This window comes from Oncorhynchus gorbuscha, linkage group LG10 (genome assembly GCF_021184085.1).
Source record: "Oncorhynchus gorbuscha isolate QuinsamMale2020 ecotype Even-year linkage group LG10, OgorEven_v1.0, whole genome shotgun sequence".
Lineage (NCBI taxonomy): Eukaryota > Metazoa > Chordata > Actinopteri > Salmoniformes > Salmonidae > Oncorhynchus > Oncorhynchus gorbuscha.
Window position 1 is genome coordinate 72247000 of NC_060182.1, and position 16451 is coordinate 72263450.

At 42.6% G+C, this 16451-nt stretch overlaps 1 pseudogene; it reads left to right on the forward strand.

Annotated features, from left to right (window-relative positions):
* The first annotated feature begins 1737 nt into the window (after nucleotides 1-1737).
* Nucleotides 1738-16451, forward strand: part of LOC124046498 — a 50262-nt pseudogene continuing 35548 nt past the window's right edge.

A 16451-nucleotide genomic window follows, 5' to 3' on the forward strand; every position in this document is an offset into this window, starting at 1 on the left:
TCTGAAATCCCTAGAGAAGATGCAGGTTTATCTATGCACACTGTGTGGTCTTCATGGTAGCTCATTGTTGCTCTCATGGAATGTAATTCCCTGTCTACAAATAGGCCTATAAGGCAGTGCTGGAAAATGATGGTGGCTACACAAAATATTGACACTTTGGGCCCAATTGGACATTTAGGGGTGTACTCACTTTTGTTGCCAGCGGCTTAGACATTAATGGCTGTGTGTTGAGTAATTTCGAGGGGAAATTTACACTGTTATACAAGCTGTACACTCACTACTTTACATTGTAGCAAAGTGTCATTTCTTCAGTGTTGTCACATGAAAAGATATACTCAAATATTTACAAAAATGTGAGGGGTGAACTCACTTTTGTGATATACTGTATGTTTTGTTCGATAAAGTTCATATTTATATACAAGAATCTCAGTTTACATTGGCGCGTTACGTTCAGTAATGTTTTGTATCCAAAACATCCAGTGATTTTGCAGAGTGCCACATCAATTTACAGAAATACTCTTTCATAAATGTTTATGAAAATACAATTGTTATGCATGGAACTTTAGATAAACTTCTCCTTAATGCAACCGCTGTGTCAGATTTCAAAAAAGCTTTACCAAAAAAGCACACCATGCAATAATCTGAGTACAGCGCTCAGAGACAAAAACAAGCCATACAGATATCCGCCATGTTGTGGAGTCAACAGAAATAGCATTATAAATATTCACTTACATTTGATGATCTTCATCAGAATGTACTCCCAGGAATCCCAGTTCCACAATAAATGTTTGATTTGTTCGATAAAGTCCATCATTTATGTCCAAATACCTCCTTTTTGTTTGCGCGTTTAGTACACACATTCAAACTCACGAGGTGCGGGAAATCCATGCAAAAGTTCAGACGAAAAGTCATATTACAGTCTGTAGAAACATGTCAAACGAAGTATAGAATCAATCTTTAGGATGTTTTTATCATTAATCTTCAATAATGTTTCAACCGGGGAATTCCTTTGTCTGTAGAAATACAATGGAACGCAGCTAACTCTCACCTGAGCGAGCGTGATCAGCTCATGGCACTCTGCTAGACCCCTGACTCAATCAGCTCTCATTCCCCCCTCCTTCACAGTAGAAGCCTCAAACAAGGTTCTAAAGACTGTTGACATCTAGTGGAAGCCCTAGGAAGTGCAATATGACCCATAGACACTGTATATTCGATAGGAAATTACTTGAAAAAATACAAATCTCAGATTTCCCACTTCTTAGTTGGATTTTTTCTCAGGTTTTTGCCTGCCATATGAGTGCTGTTATACTCACATACATCATTCAAACAGTTTTAGAAACTTCAAAGTGCTGTCTATCCAAATACACTGATAATATGCATATATTAGCAACTGGGCCTGAGTAGCAGGTAGTTTACTCTGGGCACCATATTCATGCAAGCTACTCAATACTGCCCCCAGCCATAAGAAGTATAACAGAGAAATCTAGTGATGTGCATGTGTAGCTGTCATTGCATGCATTTGCTCCATTGTTAACATGTTGGTAACCCACTCTTTGATTGTTTACAATTTTCCAGAATGTGGCTTTTAAATACTCATAAACTACACTTTAAATATTTAATGAGTACTGGAGGCCTATTATATGACCTACCTATATTGCTCGCCCATACAGCTAGACGGCGCTCGCAAGCTGACAATTCCCGACTCATTACAGATTTGAACCAGTCAGCAAACAGCCTCCGGATAGGCCACACCACCCACCCAACCAAGCGCCGTGCGAGGATGTTTTTTTTCTTCAGGAAAACAAATCCAAGCAAAGGGTCACGTCTTGAGTTTATTTTCTCGCTAAAAAAACATGGAATTTGTTGAAAAGTCGAGGCAAAGTGGATCTAAAGGCATTCTCTCGTTGGATATGGCGTCGATCTATGCGTGATGCTCGGTGTTACAAAGGGGATTTGTGCCGTTGACAAAAAAAAATCTAAAAGGAATTATCATAACTTCAGTCGGGAATCAATTTGAAAGGAAGAATAATTTCTGTAGGAAGAGAAGGAAAGGAAGGCTCGAGCATATTGAAGTCGGCTCAAGGTATGACATCTCAAACTATTCAGTCAACGACCTATATTATTAATGAACATTTACAAAACTTGTCAAGTCTCCGCGCACTAGTCAAAGTGGACGTAGCAACCGACATGTAATTACAGGGTTATGAACGTGGCTAACAGGCTACCGAAATGTTTCTTTGCGTTTTTGCACTGGACTTGTTTGCTTTAATGGCCACTTTTACTGTGATTAATTTCCGATTCAGCCGAACCTATTCCACACGAGGAATGGGCATGCGAAGGTTTTAGCAGGAATAATCTAACTGCTGTCAGCAAGGCAACAATAGCTCCGTGGTATGGCTAATGGATTACGATAGTTTACTAACAAAGCCTTTCCACTGCATTCTTCTGGCTTGTTATGTAGCCTTTTTGTAGGCAAAGTTGCAGCGACAGAACGGTCTGATCCGTATGCTATTCCTCTAACTAGAACACCTCTTGTTAAATTGTACATACAAAATAATAAAAAATAAAGGCCTCTACTATTATTCAATAAAAATTGAAACGTTGTTGTTATTTATTGCTAGCCTATACAACACCTCTTTACTGTTGAAGTGACGGATGTGGCGTTACAATGAGTGGTGTCCCAATTTTGTCAACGTCAAATATTCAAATGTATTTTTTTTCACGTTGGCAGATCAATATATTAAACTTACATTTGACTCCAACAGTAACGCCATTTGAATAATAATAACCTCTTTCCTTCTATGGCAACTTGAATTTAGTTTTTGGGCTTATCTCAGGTAGCAGAGTGTTTACTTGTCTGCTTTAGGATGTTTAGTGTATAGGAGGACCCTATGGAGTGTGAAATCCACCAGTATGTCATTGAGTTGCGTCAGAATGGCTCACACAGGCATCTGATTAGATTAAAAAATATATATAAAATATATATATTTTTATATATTACACCTTTATTTTATCAGGTAGGCTAGTTGAGAACAAGTTCTCATTTGCAACTGCGACCTTGCCAATATTAAGCAAAGCAGTTCGACACATACAACAACACAGAGTTACACATGGAATAAACAAACATACAGTCAATAATACAGTAGAAAATTCTATACACAGTATGTGCAAATGAGGTAGGATAAGGGAGATAAGGCAATAAATAGGCTATGGTGGCGAAGTAATTACAATATAGCAATTAAACACTGGAATGGTAGATGTGCAGAATATATATATATATGTGTGTGTATGTGTGTGTGTGTGAATGTGCAAGTAGAGATACCGGGGTGCAAAGGAGCAAGATAAATAAATACAGTATGGGGATGAGGTAGTTGGATGGGCTATTTACAGATGGGCTATGTACAGGTGATCTGTGAGCTGCTCTGACAGCTGGTGCTTAAAGCTAGTGAGGGAGATATGAGTCTCCAGCTACAGTGATTTTTGCAGTTCGTTCCAGTCATTGGCAGCAGAGAACTAGAAGGAGAGGCAACCAAAGGAAGAATTGGCTTTGAGGGTGATCAGTGAGATATACCTGCTGGAGCACGTGCTATGGGTGGGTGCTGCTATGGTGACCAGTGAACTGAGATAAGGCGGGGCTTTGCCAAGCAAAGACTTGTAGATGACCTGGAACCAGTGGGTTTGGTGACGAGTATGAAGTGAGGGCCAGCCAACGAGAGTGTACAGGTCGCAGTGGTGGGTAGTATATGGGGCCTTGGTGACAAAACGGATGGCACTGTGATAGACTGCATCCAATTTGTTGAGTAGAGTGTTGGAGGCTATTTAGTAAATTACATCGCCGAAGTCCAGGATTGGTATGATGGTCAGTTTTACGAGGGTATGTTTTGCAGCATGAGTGAAGGATACTTTGTTGCGATATAGGAAGCCGATTCTAGATTTAATTTTGGATTGGAGATGCTTAATGTGATTCTGGAAGGAGAGTTTACAGTCTAACCAGACACCCAGGTATTTGTAGTTGTCCACATATTCTAAGTCTGAACCGTCCAGAGTAGTTATGCTGGACAGGCGGGCGGGCAGGTGCGGGCAGCGATCGGTTGAAGAGCATGCATTTAGTTTTACTTGCATTTAAGAGCAGTTGGGGGCCACGGAAGGAGAGTTGTATGGCATTGAAGCTCGTCTGGAGGTTAGTTAACACAGTGTCCAAAGAAGGGCCAGAGGTATACAGAATGGTGTTGTCTGAGTAGAGGTGAATCAGAATCACCAGCAGCAAGAGCAACATCACTGATGTATACAGAGAAAAGAGTCGGCCCGAGAATTGAACCCTGTGGCACCCACATAGAGACTGACAGACGTCCGGACTAGAGGTCGACCAATTAATCGGAATGGCCAAATTTCAAGTTTTCATAACAATCGGAAATCTGTATTTTTGTGCGCCGATTTTCCAGATAAAAAAAATCTATATATTTATTTTTTAGACCTTTATTTAACTAGGCAAGTCAGTTAAGTACACATTCTTATTTTCAATGATGGCGTAGGGACAGTGGGTTAACTGTCTTGTTCAGGGACAGAATGACAGATTTTCACCTTGTCAGCTCGGGGGATCCAATCTTGCAACCTTACAGTTAACAAGTCCAACGTTCTAACCACCTGCCTCTCATTGCACTCCATGAGGAGTCTGCCTGTTACACGAATGCAGTTGAAGCCAAGGTAAGTTGCTAGCTAGCATTAAACTTATATCTTATAAAAATCTATCAATCTTAATCACTAGTTATAACTACACATGGTTGATGATATTACTAGTTTATCTAGCGTGTCCTGCGTTGCATATAAACGATGCAACGCTGGGGAATGATTTAACAAAAGCGCATTTGAAAACAGCACAATCGTTGGACGACTGTACCTAACCATAAACACCAATGCCTTTCTTAAAATCAATGGCTCATTGCGAACTAATTTGTCAGAATTTTACGTAATTATGACATAACATTGAAGGTTGTGCAATGTAACACAAATATTTAGACTTATGGATGCCACTGGTTAGAATAAATACCGAATGGTTCCGTATTTCACTGAAATAATAAACATTTTGTGTTTGAAATTATAGTTTCCGGTTTCGACCATATTAATAACCAAAGGCTCGTATTTCTGTGTGTTATTATGTTATAATTAAGTCTATGATTAGATAAAGCAGTCTGACTGAGCGATGGTAGGCAGCAGCAGGCTTGTAAGTATTCATTCAAACAGCACTTTTGTCCGTTTTGCCAGCAGCTCTTCGCAAGCACAGCTCTGTTTATGACTTCAAGCCTATCAGCCTAATGGCTGGTTAACCAATGTGAAATGGCTAGCTAGTTAGCTGGGTATGCACTAAAAGCATTTCAAACGTCACTCGCTCTGAGACTTGGAGTAGTTATTCCCCTTGCCACGGCTTTTGTGTGGCGATGGGTAACGCTGCTTCGAGTGTGGCTGTTGTCGATGTGTTCCTGGTTCGAGCCCAGGTAGGGGAGAGGAGGGGGACGGAAGCTATACTGTTACACTGGCAATACTGTAGTGCCTATAAGAACATCCAATAGTCAAAGGTATATGAAATACAAATGGTATAGAGAGAAATAGTCCAATAAATACAATATTAACTACAACCTAAAACCTCTTACCTTGGAATATTGAAGTCTCATGTTAAAAGGAACCACCAACTTTCATATGTTCTCATGTTCTGAGCAAGGAACTCAAACGTTAACTTTTTTACATGGCACATATTGCACTTTTACTTCTCCAACACTTTGTTTTTGCATTATTTAAACCAAATTGAACATGTTTCATTATTTATTTGAGGCTAAATAGATTTTTATTGATGTATTATATTAAGTTAAAATAAGTGTTCATTCAGTATTGTTGTAATTGTCATTATTACAAACAAAAAATACATGTAAAAAAATTGCCTGATTAATCGGCACCGGCTTTTTTTTGGGGTCCTCCAATAATCGGCATTGGTGTTGAAAAATCATAATCGGTCAACCTCTAGTCCGGACAACAGGCCCTCCAATTTGAAACGCTGAACTCTATCAGAGAAGTAGTTGGTGAACCAGGCGAGGCAATCATTTGAGAAACCAAGGCTGTTCAGTCTGCCGATAAGAATTTGGTGCTTGACAGAGTCGAAAGCCTTGGCCAGGTCAATGAATACGGCTGCACAGTCTCTTATCAATGGCGGTTAGTTTAGTTCCTTGAGCGTGGCTGAGGTGCACCCATGACCAGTTCTGAAACCAGATTGCAAAGCGGAGAAGGTACGTTGGGATTCAAAATGGTCTGTAATCTGTTTGTTAACTTGGCTTACGAATACCTTAGAAAGGCAGGGTAGGATAGATATAGGTCTGTAGCAGTTTGGGTTTAGAGTGTCTCTACCTTTGAAGAGGGGAATGACCGCGGCAGCTTTCCAATCTTTGGGAATCTCAGATGATACGAAAGAGAGGTTGAACAGGCTAGTGATAGGGGTTGCAACAATGGGTGAAGGAGACATGGGGATGCTTGGGCAAGTTGCTGTGGGGAGTGGAGGGATGTTGATCGGGATAGGGGTAGCCAGGTGGAAAGCATGGCCAGCTGTAGAAAAATGCTTATTGAAATTCTCAATTATAGTGGATTTATTGGTGGTGACAGTGTTTCCTATCCTCAGTGCAGTGGGCAGTTGGGAGGAGGTGTTCTTATTCTCCATGGACTTTGCAGTGTCTCAGAACTTTTTTTAGTTTGTGCTACAGGATGCACATTTTTGCTTGAAAAAGCTAGCCTTAGCTTTCTTAACTGCCTGTGTATATTGGTTCCTAACTTCCCTGAAAAGTTGCATATGACTGGGGCTATTCGATGCTAATGCAGAACACCACAGGATGTTATTGTGCTGGTCAAGGGCAGTCAGGTCTGTAGAGAACCAAGGACTATTTCTGTTCCTGGTTCTACATTTTTTGAATGGGGCATACTTATTTAAGATGGTGAGGAAAGCACTTTTAAATAATACCCAGGCATCCTCTACTGACGGGATGAGGTCAATATCCTTCCAGGATACCGGGCCAGGTCGATTAGAAAGGCCAGCTTGCTGAAGTGTTTTAGGGAACATTTGACAGTGATGAGGGGTGGTTGTTTGACCGCAGACCCATTACGGATACAGGCAATGAGGCAGTGATTGCTGAGATCTTGGTTGAAAACAGCAGAGGTGTATTTGTAGGGCAAGTTGGTTAGGATGATATCTATGAGGGTGCCCTTGTATACGGATTTGGGGTTGTACCTGGTGGGTTCATTGATAATTTGTGTGAGATTGAGGGCATCAAGCTTAGATTGTAGGATGGCCGGCGTGTTAAGCTTGTCCCAGTTTAGGTCACCTAGCAGCACGAGCTCTGAAGATAGATGGGGGGCAATCAATTCACATATGGTGTCCAGGGCACAGCTGGGGGCAGAGGGTGGTCTATAGCAAGTGGCAACAGTGAGAGACTTGTTTCTGGAAAGGTGGATTTTTTAAAGTAGAAGCTAGTAGAATGTCAGGTCTAGGGTTGCAAAGGGTCGGAAACTTTCCAGTAAATTTCCCTTATTTTCCCGGATATTTTCCATGAGAAGTTAAGCCCGGGAATTTTGCGTGAAGACTTCTGCCTGAAGCCCATACACGCCGCAGTGTACATGTTGGACCCCAAGTATGCTGACAAGAGCAAGGGACTTTGTGGCTCTGAGACTCTTTCCCCTGTTGCCTCCATCATCCTCCAAATTCCACAAACATCAGCACACAGTTTATACCTATATTGGCATGTGTAGGTTGTGACTTGAGAGCCTATGAGCACTTGGATGATCAGTTGGACTTTGCTGTTGACTCTGGGACCGGAAAATATAGAGCTCACTAACAATGGACAAGTGAGTGCTCACTAAACAATCTGTGAGGCAAAGAAGCCACTGTTTTCATCCTACGGCGAACATCAATTATTGCTTAAGATGCCTCTTTGGAGGCAGACACTTCAGGCCTGTGCTTACATAATCATTAAAAGCATACACTCACTGCTTCTCATTTCAAGTTCCTGTTGAATGCTTGCTGACCCAAATTTTTAAAAAGCAGGTCACTGCCTTTGTTTCCCAAGATGTTGAATGTCACCATGAGAGACTGGCTATAGACTCTCAAGCTCAGGCCAGTTTACCACATACTTCCAGTTCCTTCATTGTTTGTAATGTCAAGGCAGACTGTTGAATGATGCACTCATAACACAGAGGATCACTAGCTTCCATGAGTTGTGTTGACATGCAGACCACCTTATGTGTCCTCAGTTGTTTTGTTTGGTCAGTGTGCTTTTCTTTTTTCATCTGTTCCAGTTGTTTCTGGTAGCTCTCCTAACGAAGGCTGAAATCAATAGAATGAGTGGATTCACTGCCCAACTGATATGCCTGGTGGACCAGAGCACTGCAGCGCTAAGCCCTTTGTTACATGCCTCCGTGAGTCTGTCACTGTGACTCACAGACGACACAACGACCCAATGTTTTTCTTCTGTCCTTTAGGGTAAAATGTGTAGGGTGGATGCTGACTGAATGGTGATTGATCCATTATGTCATTTTGGGCAAAGGTGGCTAGGTCAAATCAAATTGTATTTGTCACATACACATGGTTAGCAGATGTTTACATGAGTGTAGCGATATGCTTGTGCTACAAATTTCTTGTTAACTTCTTCAGGCTAGGGGGCAGTATTCAAAAGTTTGGATGAATGAGGTGCCCAAAGCCTGTTACTTAGGCCCAGAAGCTAGGATATGCATATCATTGGTAGTATTGGATAGAAAACACTCTAAAGTTTCCAAAACTGTTACAATAATGTCTGCGAGTATAACAAAACTTATATGGCAGGTGAATACCCGAGGACAATCCATCCTGAAAAAAACACAATCAGCGCACCCTTGATTACTATGGCTGTCAATGGGAATATAAAAGGAAGACCTCCCAGATTGCAGTTCCTAGGGCTTCCACTAGATGTCAACCATCTTTAGAAAGAGTTTCAGGCTTGTTTTCGGAAAATTGTGCTAGAATTTGTAGTTTTAGTAAGTGGCTCCCATTTTGGCTGTAGTGTTTGTTGCGCGTTCCGGTGAGGTCGCGTACTTCGTTATTTATCTCCGGTGTTCTCCGTCTTAAATTTGATCATTTATTTACATATTAGGGTACCTGAGGATTGATTAGGAACGTTGTTTGATATGTTTGGAAGAAGTTTATTGGTAACTTACGGGATTCATTTGTATGCATTTTGAACGAGGGAAACAGGTGGATTACTGAGTCTAACGCGCCAATGAAACAGACTTTTTGGGGATATAAAGGACTTTATCGATCAAAAGGACCATTTATTATGTATCTGGGACCCTTGTGATTGCAACCAGATGAAGATCTTCAAAGGTAAGTGATTTATTTTATCACTATTTCTGACTTTCGTGACATCTCTGCTTGGTTGGAAAATGTGTGTAATGCTTTTGTGTACGGGGCGCTGTCTTCAGATAATTGCATGGTGTGCTTTCGCTGTAAAGCCTTTTTGAAATCTGACAACGCGGCTCGATTAACAAGAAGTTGAGCTTTTAAATGATTATGACACTTGTATTTTTATAAATTTTTATTGCGATTTCTGAAATTTGCATTTCGCGCTCTGCAATTTCACCGGATGTTGTCGAGGTGAGATGCTAGCGTCCCACTGATCCGTAAGAAGTTAACAAACTATAGTTTTGGTAAGTCGGTTAGGACATCTACTTTGTGAATGACACAAGTCATTTTTCCAACAATTGTTGATAGACAGATTATTTCACTTATAATTCACTGTATCAGAATTCCAGTGGGTCAGAAGTTTACATACACTAAAGTTGACTGTGCCTTTAACAGCTTGGAAAATTCCAGAAAATGATGTCATGGCTTTAGAAGCTTCTGATAGGCTAATTGACGTCATTTGAGTCAATTGGAGGTGTACCTGTGGATGTATTTCAAGGCCTACCTTCAAACTCAGTGCCTCTTTGCTTGACAGCATGGGAAAATCAAAAGAAATCATCCAAGAACTCAGAAAAAAATTGTAGACCTCCACAAGTCTGGTTCATCCTTGGGAGCAATTTCCAAATGCCTGAAGGTCCCACGTTCATCTGTACAATCAATAGTACACAGGTATAAACACCATGGGACCACGCAAATCAATCCCAGAACAACAGCGAAGGTCGTTGTGAAGATGCTGGAGGAAACAGGTACAAAAGTATATATATCCACAGTAAAACAAGTCCTATATTGACGTAACCTGAAAGGCCGCACAGCAAGGAAGAAGCCACTGCTCCATAACCGCCATAAACAGCTAGAGTAACTGCACATGGGGACAAAGTACCTTTTGGAGAAATGTCCTCTGGTCTGATGAAACAAAAATATAACTGTTTAGCCTTAATGACCATGGTTATGTTTGGAGGAAAAAGGGGTAGGCTTGCAAGCCAAAGAACACCATCCCAACCGTGAAGCACGGGGGTGGCAGCATCATGCTGTTGGGGTGATTTGCTGCAGGAGGGACTGGTGCACTTCACAAAATCGATGGCTTCATGAGGAATGGAAATTATGTGGATATATTGAAGCATCATCTCAAGACATCAGTCAGGAAGTTAAAGCTTGGTAACAAATGGGTCATCCAAATGGACATTGACCCTAAGCATACAAAGTCAAGGTATTGGAGTGTCCATCACAAAGCCCTGACCTCAATCCTATAGAAAATTTGTGGGCAGAACTGAAAAAGCATGTGCGAGCAAGGAGGCCTACAAACCTGACTCAGTTACACCAGCTCTGTCAGGAGGAATGGGCCAAAATTCACCCAACTTATTGTGGGAAGCTTGTGGAAGGCTACCCGGAACGTTTGCCCCGAGTTAAACAATTTAAAGGCAATGCTTCCAAATACTATTTGAGTGTATGTAAAGTTCTGACCCACTGGGAATGTGATGAAAGAAATAAAAGCTGAAATAAATAATTCTCTCCACTGACATTTCACATTCTTAATATAAAGTGGTGATCCTAACTGACCTAAGACCATGGACTTTTTACTAGGATTAAATGTCAGGAATTGTGAAAAACTGTGTTGAAATGTATTTGGCTAAGGTGTATGTAAACTTCCGACTTCAATTGTAAGTATATGGATGAGCAATGGCCGAACGGCATAGGCAAGGTGCAATGGATGGTATAAAATACAGTATACAGTATATGTGATATGAGTAATGCAAGATATGTAAACATTATTAAGTGACATTATTTAGTGTGAATTGTATAAAGTGACTAGTGATCCATTTATTAAAGTGGCCAGTGAATGGGTCCCAATGTAGGCAGCAGCCTCTCTGAGTTTGTGATTGCTGTTTAGCAGTCTGATGGCCTTTAGATAGAAGCTGTTTGTCAGTCTCTCGGTCCCAGCTTTGATGCACCTGTACTGACCTCGCCTTCTGGATGGTAGCAGTGTGAACAGGCAGTGGCTCGGGTGGTTGAAGTCCTTGATGATCTTTTTGACCTTCCTGTGACATCGTGTGCTGTAGGTATCATGGAGGGCAGGTAGTTTGTCACTGGTGATGCGTTGTGCAGACCGCACCACCCTCTGGAGAGCCTTGCGGTTGAGTGCGGAGCAGTTGCCATACCAGGCTGTGATGCAGCCCAACAGGATGCTCTCTATTGTGCATCTGTAAAAGTTTGTCAGGGTTTTGGGTGACAAGCCAAATTTCTTCAGCCTCCTGAGGTTGAAGTGTCGCTGTTACGCCTTCTTCACCATACTGTCTGTGTGAGTGGACCATTTCAGTTTGTCTGTGATGTGTACACCGAGGAACTTAAAACTTTCCACCCTCTCCACTGCTGTCCCTTCGATGTGGATAGAGGGGTGCTCCCTCTGCTGTTTCCTGAAGTCCACGATCATCTTTGTTTTGTTGACGTTGAGTGAGAAGTTGTTTTCCTGACACCACACTCCGAGGGCCCTCACCTCATCGTTGTTGGTAATCAAGCCCACTACTGTTGTGTTGTCTACAAACTTGATGATTGAGTTGGAGGCGTGCATGGTCACACAGTCGTGGGTGAACAGGAAGTACAGGAGGGTGCTGAGCACGCACCCTTGTGGGGCCCCAGTGTTGAAGGTCAGCGAAGTGGTGATGTTGTTTCCTACCGTCAGAAAGTCCAGGACCCAATTGCACAGGGCGGGGCTGAGATCCAGGGCCTCTAGCTTGATGATGACCTTGGAGGGTACTATGGTGTTGAATGCTGAGCTGTAGTCAATGAACAGCATTCTTACATAGGTGTTCCTTTTGTCCAGATGGGATAGTGCAGTGTGATGGCGATTCCGTTGTCTGTGGACCTGTTGGGTCGGTATGCAAACTGAAGTGGGTCTAGTGTGGCCGGTAAAGTCGAGGTGATATGATCCTTGACTAGTCTCTCTAAGCACTTCATGATGACAGAAGTGAGTGCTATGGGGCAGTAGTCATTTAGTTCAGTTATCTTTGCCTTCTTGGGTACAGGAACAATGGTAGCTGTCTTGAAGCATGTGAGGACAACAGACAGGGATAGGGAGCGATTGAATATGTCCATAAACACACCACAGGTGTGTGTCAAGTCTGAACTTACAGAAGTGTCAATGGTGAAACCACTTGCTCATTCTCCCGGAACAGACAGCTGATCTACTGATTGTGAACCAGCTGTTTTAGTACATGCTCAGCAGCTGGCTTGGGGAATGGGGATTTTGACTGTCTGCCATCCTGCCTGAGATGATGCTGTGAAGTTAGAGTCCGGCTCATTAGTTAGCACAGTAGTAAAGCAAAGCTCTCAACGAGAATGACGCAGAGAGAGCCTACTTGTTATTTTCCCAGCACTCTCCTAGTCAACAATCAGCTGAGATGTGTTGGTAGAAGACCAGTACAGAGTTTCTCTTCTGAGGTTTGGTGTCCCAATTTCCAGCTCAGGGAGCCACACGTCCTGACTTTTTTGACGATAACTTGGGACAGCTTTGCTCTAAGACAATGCTAATTAGATGTTCGAGCAATGAACTGTCAGGGCACCTTAAATGATTAGAGTAAGTAAGTAAGTAAATGAAGAGAAAATCCCTGTGGGTTATGGAGCGCTAAAGGCTATATGAATGAGTGAACTGTTATAGTGTACTATCAATTCAAGGCTTTGGTGTTTTTGTAACGAGTGTGCTGAGAGTCGGGAAGCAAGTTCAAGGAGTGAGTGTTTTAATAAATAAAATAAACAATAAACAATGAACACGAAACACAAACAACTCACCGACAATAACAGAGTCAATAACACCTGAGGAAAGAACCAAGGGGAGTTACAGATATAGGGAAGATGATCAAGGAGGAGATGGAGTCCAGGTGAGTGTCATGAGGCGCAGGTGCGTGAGACGATGGGGACAGGTGTGCGAGACGATGGTGAAAGGTGTGCGGGATAATCAGCAGCCTGATGACTGGCTTCTAAAATAATTGTATTTATGACAGGGAAAATAATATAACCTAGCATAAATTTGATCAGGTGCTGAGAGAGAACCTTGTCTTTGACACTTTTTAATGAGGATCAACTGTGCTACTGGGTACCTTACAATGCAGTGAATGTATGTATTTTTCTACTGCTGGTGTTTGTCATCTGCTTTCTTTCTTTGTGTCAATGGCATGTTGATTGGTCCTAAAGAGATTTTGAAGCTCTTTCAAAAGAGGAATATATGAAGTGATTTAATCCTCAATTTTATTCAGTGCAAATTCGGTATGGGTCAGGTGAGGTCACCAGCACACATATGTCTTTGACACATCCAAGCGTGTGGAGTGTTTATGCATGTGTGTGTGAAGAACACTGATTCAATGAGAAAATCTCAATGCACAGTGCCTTTTGGAATGTTGAACTAAATGGCACAGTAACCAATTGAAGAACTAGACCGATCTGCAACTCTGGACTATTTGGGGCATTGCATAAACAGTAGTCAAATCAGCATTTGGCCTCTGCTTTAACTATAGAACACTTAGTAGATCAAGTTATCCCAATTGTTACTGTCTACCTTATGCAAATTCATGGCTGTGCACACGTGTGAGCTGTACTGTGGCGTGAGATGACAGCCACTGTTAATGATCTGATAAAGGTTGAACAGGAGGGTTTTGGGAGAGCTGAAATTTTAGTAGGATATGAATTGGACCCAGAGATCTCACAGACACAAGACGTATGTGGCAGGGGCAACAAAGTGAAAACCAGCCACTTCGGACACCGACATCTTGCTTCCTGACAAGCTAAACACCTTCTTTGCCTGCTTTGAGGATAACACAGTGCCACCGACGCAGCCCGCTACCAAGGACTGTGGGCTCTTCTTCTCCGTGGTTCTCCGTGGCCGATGTGAGTAAGACATTAAAGCGTGTTAACCCTCGCAAGGCTGCCGGTCCAGACGGCATCCCTTGCCGCATCCTCAGAGCATGCAAAGACCAGCTGGCTGGAGTGTTTACGGAAATATTAAATCTCTCCCTATCCCAGTCTGCTGTCCCCACTTGCTTCAATATGTCCACCATTGTTCCTGTACCCAAGAAAGCAAAGGTAACTGAACTACCTATCCCATCTGGACAAGAGGAATACCTATGTAAGAATGCTGTTCATTGAGTATAGCTTAGCATTCAACACCATCGTACCCTCCAAGCTCATCATTAAGCTTGAGGCCCTGAGTCTGAACACCGCCCTGTGCAACTGGGTCCTGGACTTCCTGGACCTCCACTTCACTGATTCTCAACACAGTTCCTTAAAGTTCCTCGGTGTCCACCCACACAGACAGTGTGGTGAAGAAGGTGCAATAGCACCTCTGTGCAATAGCACCTATTCAACCTCAGGAGGCTGAAGAAATTTGTCTTGGCCCCTAAAACCCTCTCAAACCTTTACAGATGCACAACTGAGAGCATCCTGTCGGGCTGTATCTCCACCTGGTACGGCAACTGCACCGCCCGCAACCGCAGGGCTCTCCAGAGTGTGGTACGGTCTGACAAATGCATCACTGGGGGCAAACTACCTGCCCTCCAGGACACCTACAGCACCCAATGCCACAGGAAGGCCATCAACCACCCGAGCCACAGCCTGTTCACCCCGCTATCATCCAGAAGGCGAGGTCAGGTGCATCAACAGGTGCATCAACAATGGGACAAGAGACTGGAACACAGCTTTTATCTCAAGGCCATCAGACTGTTAAATAGCCATCATTAGCCGGCTTCCAGCCAGTTACGCAACCCTGCACCTTAGAGGCTGCTGCCCTATGTACAAAGACTTGGAATCACTGGCCACTTTAATAATGGGAACACTAGTCACTTTAATCATGTTTACATACTACTTTACTCATCTCATATATATATACTGTATTGTATTCTACTGTATTTAGTCAATGCCTCTCCGACATTGCTCAATCTAATATTTATATATTTCTTAATTCCCTTCTTTTACTTTTAGATTTGTGTGTATTGTTGTGAATTGTTAGATACTACTGCACTGTTGGAGCTAGAAACACAAGCATTTCGCTACACCTGCAATAACATCTGCTAAATATTTTTTTATTTTTACCTTTATTTAACCAGGCAAGTCAGTTAAGAACACATTCTTATTTTCAATGACGGCCTGGGAACAGTGGGTTAACTGCCTGTTCAGGGGCAGAACGACAGATTAGTACCTTGTCAGCTCGGGGATTTGAACTCACAACCTTCTGGTTACTAGTCAAACGCTCTAACCACTAGGCTATGTGACCCCCCCAAAAAATATTTGATTTGAGTCTCCTCTTTTGTCTTTCTGCAATTTCGGAGGAAGAAATCCATATAAATAATTGATAAAGTGACTTCACTGTAATTTGAATAATGCATTGATCCTATTTCTGCCTGGTGTTTTGTATGGTAATGTGCTGTGGGAGGCTGAGGTACTCGGTCTGCTCTGTAAATGGCTGATTTAAATACAGAGACCCAACCCACTTTGGTGAGGTGTGTGTGTGGTGTGTGTTTGCGAACTACAGAATGAAAAATGGGGGATGGGGAGTGCGGTGGCGTGTAGGCTAGCCTTTCCCCTGTCACCTCTCATTAGCTACGCATAGCCCAGCTAACCTTGCCACTCCCCTCCCCAAACCCACCACATGCCCATCCCAGTCCCAGTCCCAACACCCTGCTCCAGCCCAGCTGTCTCCCTCCCCCACACCACCAGACATCCTTCCTCTTCCCATTCAACATCAGCGAGAAAGAGAGCATGTGGGGTTAGACTTAGGAAGCTGAGGAGACACAGTGTCCAGTTCTCAAGAAAATAGTTGTTTTCCAAACATTAGGATGTGCTTCCAGGATCCTAGTTGAATATGTGGTAATTATGGTTCTTGCAGTTGATTGTTGTTTGGGCTCTAGCTGTGGGGTGGGGTGTATTGTTTAGCTAGCGTTAAGGGATGTATTGTTTACTCTACATCTATCCTGCTCCTCAGAGGACTCGTTTCTGCAAACAA